This window comes from Salvia hispanica, chromosome 1, assembly GCF_023119035.1.
Source record: "Salvia hispanica cultivar TCC Black 2014 chromosome 1, UniMelb_Shisp_WGS_1.0, whole genome shotgun sequence".
Classification (NCBI taxonomy): Eukaryota; Viridiplantae; Streptophyta; class Magnoliopsida; order Lamiales; family Lamiaceae; genus Salvia; species Salvia hispanica.
Genome location: NC_062965.1, coordinates 30,319,676 through 30,325,546, shown reverse-complemented (window position 1 = coordinate 30,325,546; position 5,871 = coordinate 30,319,676). Strand labels below are relative to the sequence as shown.

General features: G+C 32.0%; 1 long non-coding RNA gene across 1 annotated transcript; it reads left to right on the top strand.

The window, feature by feature from the left end:
- Positions 1-5,143: 5,143 nt before the first annotated feature.
- LOC125218092 lies at positions 5,144-5,871 on the top strand. Its single transcript, XR_007175877.1, has 3 exons — positions 5,144-5,251; positions 5,339-5,395; positions 5,819-5,871. It is a non-coding gene; the product is annotated as an uncharacterized LOC125218092 (long non-coding RNA).

Sequence of the window (5,871 nt, the reverse complement as noted above, 5' to 3'; positions counted from 1 at the left end):
ATGATTTCTTCTAGTTTTTATCGCGATTTTGTTATGTGGATCTGAGGTTTTTCCAAAATTTTGGTTGATGTTTTGGAAAACTTAGATGAAGCTCGGTTAGGAAACCCTAGATCAGTAAGCTACTGTAACCAAGCCAAGTGAGATCGTTTTTTTGGTTGATTTGGGTGATTTGTGGATGATTTGGTTGTATCTGCTTCATTTTGGATGTTGCTTTATTGTATCTGATTCATTTTTTTGAATGTTGCTTGATTGGTGGACAATATTGATTGATATTCTTGGTTTAATGCAGTGTAAGATAAATTAAAATGGCACGAAAAAAGAACAACATCACAGGCACAGGCAGAAGACGAAGAGTCTGAACGAAACTCTAGAAGGGAGATACATGAAGAAGAAGCTGAAACCAACACTAGTCATCAGAATATGAATGAGGAGGAAGCTTAAACACAAGCAGTAGAATAAACATTGATGAAGAAGAAAGAGGATCAGGAGGTTTAGGTATTGCGATACATCTTGCAGTTTTGCATGTTATATATTGCAGTATTGCTGATTATATATTGCAGTGCATCATTTATAATATTTCATTATTGTTTATCACCAAATATTGCAGTGCATCATTTATAATATTGTAGTATTGATTATCATGATGGAAATACTCTTTTTTTTTGTAGAGGGTGAAGGCCCGGAACGAAGCCGGAATTGTTTGCGAATGTCATGGATACTTAAACTTGAAGCAGAAGAAGGATATTATAGAAATGGGCTTTGGTGCCCATCTCAACTTCAAAATGAACTACATACCTCGAAGAGGGGAAAAGGAAGGGACCAATAGATGTGGAGAAGGTGGTTGTGGACTACCACAAACCGTGACCAATGAATAAACTCTTGGTATTTTGAACATGAATTCTGATTTGGTTGATGTTTTTCTGGGTAGCTTCTTGTACTGAAACATAGTTGTATTATTTTGGCGTAGACAATGTTGATGACGTAATTTGAATTGATTTTTTTTTTCTGTAGTTGTTTTGATGTCGTTTACTTATAAAATATTTGCATGCTTATGTTAAATCTAGCTAAGGAATACGTCATAAAATTATACAACAATTAATTATTGGGTGCACTGCAACTCATATAGCGGTGTACTGAAATCTCGACACAAATAAAATTATTCTCGTCAACAAACACTAATTATTGAAATGGAATGCAACCTGAGAACAATAGTATACAATTAATAATTAATCCTACTGCGGTGTGAAATTAGTAACATAATAGATTGAAACAAATAGTGTGGTCTGCAATCATTTCATTAAACTACATCAGGAACAAAAATTATTAAAATAAAATGTAAACTGCAATATCGCCATGGTAACACTGCAATATTCAATGTATAACACTGCAAAAAATTTGTGAATTAAAACTGAAACCAACAACGAAATTTATGAAATTAGCATCAAAAAAGGAAGAAGCAAGAAGAGAATCACAGAAATGAAAGGGGAAAATACGAAGTAGACTGCTACATATCGGAGAGTTCAATTACTTAGTAAATTCATGGAGTTCAATCACATATCAAAATTCATGGAATTCAATTACAGATCACGACTTGCAGAATGAAATTCACGAAATTCATGGATTTCAATTAACAATAAGCTCCAAAACTATGCACAAAATTACAGATAAAACTGAGAATGGAGTCGTCGACCATATCAGATGAACGAGATTCAGTAAATCAAAAATTGAGTGAAATTGGAATGGATTGAGCAGATTCGTATGGAATGGATTGAGCAATAGTAAGCAATACCGTGAGAACAAATATGCAATCGTTTCAATAAACTACATCATGAACAAATTTAATAAAGTAATATGTCAAATGCACACACTACGTGTTAACAATGCATCATTCATGAATTTAAGTGCTCTCTTATTCATTGTGTCTGTCCAAATTTGTAGAGTCACAGGGACACATTTCTCCGCATTTTCCACACTAACACAACGTTTTTATCATCAACTTCACGACCCTCTCCTTCATAGACACCAATCAGCTTGCAGAACTGCTTCCCGAATCTGCAATTGACCATATGTTGGACTGCAACATGTACCACATAATGCAACAATCTTGTAAGAAACAATGTATGACCATAAGAACTTAATCATAAGCGAATCAAAACGAATTTGAACAGAAATCAATAGGTTTATAAACGAAGCAAAACGAATTTGAACAGCAATATTCACCCGATGCAATTGTAATACAGATATGCAATTGCAAGTTCAGAGAAATGCAATTCGTAATACATAACGAAGCAATCTGAAATTAATAAAACATGCTACACCAAAAATGAATCGAATAAACAAATAAGAATAAATAATAATCATAAATCAAATTTAGATCAACAAAGCTGGATAAAAACATGAAGTCGTGAATTCAACAAACATGCAATAATCGATGAATATGCAGATTATCAAATAATCACTAATAAAAAACATGAAGTTTACATATTATCAAAGGATCAACAATGACTTGCATCAAGTGGAATTCATGAATTTCAATTATAGAATAAATTACGGCCTGATGATTTTCTTACCCCCTAATAATTGACTCATCTCCATGACAGCGGGATCGTCAAACTCCTTGCAATTCAGAGTTGATTGAGAACGAATTACAATTATGAATTCACAAATTGCAAAAGAGTGGGATCGTCAATCTTCGCACCAATTGAAGTTCAATCAAGGATCCGTTCTAGATTTGATTCGAATTACACTTCTGGATTCGATTTGATCATCGGAATAGAGAGTTCAATTCGTTCTGGATTTAGAGAACGAACTGAGACAGAACTCACTAGTTTTGTTGCTGTGAAGATTGAAAGTGATGAATGAATTGATTGACACAACAATTGCGTGAAATCTCCGTTCCAAATTGAACGCGGTTTCGTGATACTGAAATAAGGAATTTAAATGAATTAAGGGTGGAGAGAAACTGATCTGATTTCCTAAAATACCCTTCTGCGATTTTTTAGTTTTTTTTTTAATTATTCAGCCTGCCACATGACAAGCTTAGAGCTGTTGGATTTCAAGATCGGATGGCTGTAATGGGTGGTATGTTGTCATCTAAAATGGAGTTGTCATATTAACACATCCCTATATATATATAGGGGTGCACTATGGTACCACCATAGATAGGATAACACCATACGACCAATATAGTCTGTTAGATCTCGTTTATGGACGCCTAGGATTAAGTTTCGTGAAAAAACACGGGTTTGGAGTCTACTGTATTAGATATTGCAGTCGTGGTAAACTGCAATATTGTTGTGGTAAGACTGCAATATTCAAGTGAACAACACTGCAATCTAGTAACATAAAATTATAAATTTCCTATTTTACCCCTCCGTGTTTTTACACGTGGCAGCATGACAAGCACACGATTTTCAGATCCAATGGCCTAAAATGGTGGTATGGTGTTACAATAAAGAGTGTTGTCATTTTACCACACCTCTCTATATATATATATACAGCGAGAGAGTTGTGATCAATGTCGAACCCTTCTTAAAGGCCGAACTAGAGACCAAATTTGGGCCACTCATTTTTCTTTATCTTATGATTATGATTAATTTAGAATTAATTTAATATTTTATTAAATAAAAATGTTTTTAATTTTTTTTAAATTTTTAAATTTTTTTTAATTTTTTTTTAGAAATTTTTTTTAATTTTTTTTTATTTTATTCGACAAAAACTTGCTGGAGTAAATAATGAACTATATTCACTACATAATGAACTAAATGAATCTATGTTATGAAGTAATTTTTCGCATTCATTATATACTGAATTTACTTCAACTGAAAGATAATTATGTCATAACACATTATGAAGTAATAAAATAATAAAATAAAGTAATAAACTAATGAAATGAAGTAGTAAACTAATGAAATGAAGTAATAACTTAACCGAATGAAGTAATAAACTAACGAAGTGAAGTAATAACATGACTGAATGAAGTAATAAACTAACATAATGAAGTACTAAACTAATAGAATGAAGTAATAACATGATTGAATGAAGTGATAAACTAATGGAATGAAGTAATAACCCTAAACCCAACTGAAAGATAATTATGTCATAACACATTATGAAGTAATAAACTAATGGAATGAAGTAATAACATAACTGAATGAAGTAATAAACTAACATAATGAAGTAATAGCATGAATAAATGAAGTAATAAACTAACGGAATGAAGTAATAAGCTCATAACAATAACATGACTGAATGAAGTAATAAACTAACGGAATGAAGTAATAAACTAACGGAATGAAGTAATAACCCTAAACTCAACTGAAAGATAATTATGTCATAACACATTATGAAGTAATAAACTAATGGAATGAAGTAATAGCATGACGGAATGAAGTAATAAACTAACGAAATGAAGTAATAAACTAATAGAATGAAGTAATAGCATGAATAAATAAAGTAATAAACTAACGGAATGAAGTAATAGCACGACCGAATGAAGTAATAAGTTCATAACATACATTCATTTAGTTCATTATGTAGTGAATATAGTTCATTATTTACTCCAGCAAGTTTTTATCGAATAAAAAAAATTAAAAAAATTAAAAAAAAATTAAAAAAATTTTAAAAAAATTATAAAAAATAAATAAATCTAAAAAAACGTTTTTATTTAATAAAATATTAAATTAATTGGTCCTAATTTGGTTTCTAGTTCGGTCTTTAAGGGTGGATTTGTGGTTAATAGGACTATATATATATATATATATATATATATATATATATATATATATATATATATATAGGGTTTCAATCTATCAAAAGAAGGCCCTAAGTAAAGAAATACAGACCATAAAGTCCGTTAGATTTGTATATGAATGGCCACGATTTGGATTATAAGCTGATTCTTTTGTGTCATAATTAGGACGATTCGTGTCATGGTAAGGGTAATTTAGGAATAGAAAAAATAATGAACCGTCCTTCCATTTTTTAAGAGCGGATTAAATGGGGGTAATTACTCCACACGCTAAGTTGGTGCTTGGGTTCCTATGCCGTTCAATTCACTCTCCTTCCTCACTAAATTGGCCAAATATCCTTCCTACAAAATCTGAGAAATTAAAAACCCTAATATACACAATCAGCGAAAACCCAAATCACGCTTGACGATTCTGACATCTCCGAGAACGATAAAAGGTAGAGCTTTCTTCAGCAATGGTCAACACAAGATCTTCCACAACAGCGACGCACGGCGGAAAAGGTTAGTAATCTTTGGAGAAGTTAGTATTACTGAAACTCTACTGAAATCTGACCCAATATTCTCTTCAATCGGTTGGCTATAAACTAGTTTATCAAATGATGACTGCGAAGAAGAAGGCACCGGCAGTACCCAAAGCAAATAAAGGTATGTCGACTTCATTTTCTGGGTTATTATTACAACAAATGTAGTTGTAATTTTTTGTTTTGCACTCCATTTTATGATTGTGTTTTTTATTCATAAGCAAAAGGGTTACCACTGAATTGAGACATGGTAGCAATGACCCTAAAAACAAGTTAAAGTTTAATGTATTTACCTTCTGTACCTCTGGTTTTTTATGAACAAAAGGTCATAATTGTATGCTTTGTTTGTGCTAATGATCTTTCACATACAACACCATAACTGCAAAAGATGGAAAAGGGAAAGGAACTGCAAAAGATGTTCCCGATTCTGGAAGAGGTCCTTACAGTAAATATAAATCATAACTTGATATGATTGTGATTGTTTCGCAACTACACAATTGTTGTTTAACGACGCATATGCCGCAGTATTAACCTCGTTTTTATGCAGGGAATTTGGAGACAACGACAAAAGGGAAGGAACCAGTAGCAAGCACAATCCAT